Raw genomic sequence first — 2,500 nt, forward strand, 5'->3', positions numbered from 1 at the left:
AAGTGCTAGCTGCTTGAAAATTGTTATCTCTCTCTAATTTTTGACCTTCTTACAACAGGGGTGAGGTACACTGGGAATACAAAGGACTAGTAGAGAAGAGCCGGACATGTCATTTGTGACTCATTCTTTTAATTCACCGTGCTAATCAACTGAACTGCCACAATCTCCCAAGGTAATTGTATCTTTATAATAGTTGAAAGCAGCGGGCAAAAAGGCATGGATAGATGGGGAAAGGCCTTGCCTTTGCCTGCTGGGAGCTGGCGTGCTCCTGCTTCTGCGCCGGGCTAATGGGGGCTTTGGAGAAAAATCTGGAACTTTCGCATCTCCCTGCCCCGATGGTTTAATGTCTCAACTTCTGCGCTCACAAAGGCTTTGTGCACCACACTACACTCTTGTTTCATTATTCCGCAGCCTTGTTGCCCTATGGTCTACCTCCTGCTGGGAAGGTTAAATGTTAGAGTGCCAAGCCAGGCTGCAAGCATGGTGGGACACTGATGGGAAACAGATGCCCTGGGGACCCGGCCCCTCCCTCCACCAGGCTACAGCATTTTCATTTTCTGAAATACAGCAAGGCTTGGCTTCCCTCTCAATGGCAGCTGTAATTTCCAAAGACTACCTCAGCCACCCTATCACTCTGGGATAAAGCAAAGCAGAAGTTTCTGGGTCAGGCAGGCTCTGGCTTTCTCTCTTTATTTCCTTATTGCTGGGATATTGGCTTTTGTTTCCCTCCAAAGGTGTTTTAAATATCTATTCCTGTTGAAGTGTTGTTAGTTACATAACTTTAGTACAATTTCATGCCAGTGGGAGAAGCTCCTGACATTCTCATGATCCTTTTGAACATCTTTACTTAGCGATGTAGACAAAAGACAGCCCCAAGAAGGAAAAGAATGAATCCAGGTTTGTTCTTCCAGTTCCACAAACATATTAGAAAGAGTTCCACTTCCACTTTAGAAAGAACCTCAAAACAGCAAAATTAGCCACATTTGCAAAATCTGCACCTCAGAAATCAGTTAAAGACATTACTCTAAAGCAAGTTAGAATTCCAGGCTCTGCCCTGAGAGCCAGACCGTCATCTGGTTCAAATCTGCGGCGCTTCCCTGCGCGCCGTGGAACTGCACCAGCTCCCAGCAGCTCAAATATCTGGAACTTGGGCTGAGGCTTTTAATTCATTCATTTTTTATTTTGTTGACACTTCTTTTAGCTTGTCATACTCGCAGGATACTGGGCTGGAGCTTTGCATAAACTCTATGTATACATATATATATATATATGTGTGTGTGTGTGTGTGTGTTTGTGTGTGTATATATATATATATATATATATATATATATATATATATATATACATGTAAACATTGTTTATAAGAGCATTTCTAAGCTCACAACAGTGGCAGCCCCACCTGTGCTCCCCACCTTTGCAGCAAAACAACTCTGCCTTTTGGGATAAATCATCTGCCTCAAAAGCACCACAGTCACCACCATCCCATTTGGAAGCTCTGGTGAAACCAATCCTAAAGATCAATAAATGCAAATATTCTCTCTTTCACCAGCCAGACGCGAGGAACTCGGGTCTGGATGCCAGGGTTTTTGCTCAGGTTTTGATTTCTTTGGGAATAGAGAGAATACAGAATCTCAGGTGCTACCATCACTTAAAAGTTCATTTCAGCAATAGACATCAGGCAGACACAAAAGCATATCCAGGATGCATTAACAGTTGCAAAAGTCCTCCCTTAAAACTACCCAGGAACACACTTTTCCCATTAGATCTAAATTAATAGATAGAAACAGTTGCAGTCTAGTGGGAAAATATTCATCAAAATGCACATCATCTGCACATCATCTGCAATCTGCATTATCTACCCAACAAGCAGCAAGGGCTCTCCCCGAATCCCTGCAGTCTGTCGAGTAAACAGTTAAGGCTCTTTGTTTTCAAAAGAGAGATTGATTCATCAGATCAAATTTATTACCTAGAATCCTCGTCCAAAAGTACAGTAAATTAAATTGCTATTTCTCCCTTTTCCCTCCCTGCACCTCCGTAAAATTCATTGGAAAATGCCAGAAAAACTCTAATACACATTTCAGATAAAAAGCCAGCAATATTTCATCCCAAAATAAGAATTTTCATATTAAAACCACTGCAAAACCACAAAGTTCCGACTTTTTCTTGTGCTGTTGTAAATTAAAATCAAATGTATTTAAAAGAATTGGCATAAATAAATCATTCCCAGGCTTGTGAGTTTGTATCCCAAGTTTTAGGTCTGAGGGAATCTTTAGAGACAGATTGTGAATAGGGTTGGATAAAGTCATTTGGATCCAACAAGAGCTCCTTGAACCGATGCCTAAAACTTCAACTGAACCTTCAGGGAAGTTCAAGAAGTTTGGATAAATGGCCTGAAAAATATTTTGCATCACTGAGCGCTTCTTAACTCCTTTTTCTGGCTGGACGAGAGTAGGAAATACCATTGTTAATCTATTTCTGGCCAACATGAAAACAGGAAGTA

General features: G+C 41.3%; 1 protein-coding gene across 17 annotated transcripts in view; it reads right to left on the bottom strand.

The window, feature by feature from the left end:
- The window catches only part of EBF3 (EBF transcription factor 3), a 131,764-nt gene that overhangs the window by 32,894 nt on the left and 96,370 nt on the right, over positions 1–2,500 (bottom strand). The window lies entirely within an intron of this gene.

The sequence above is a fragment of the Motacilla alba genome, chromosome 6 (assembly GCF_015832195.1).
Source record: "Motacilla alba alba isolate MOTALB_02 chromosome 6, Motacilla_alba_V1.0_pri, whole genome shotgun sequence".
Classification (NCBI taxonomy): domain Eukaryota; kingdom Metazoa; phylum Chordata; class Aves; order Passeriformes; family Motacillidae; genus Motacilla; species Motacilla alba.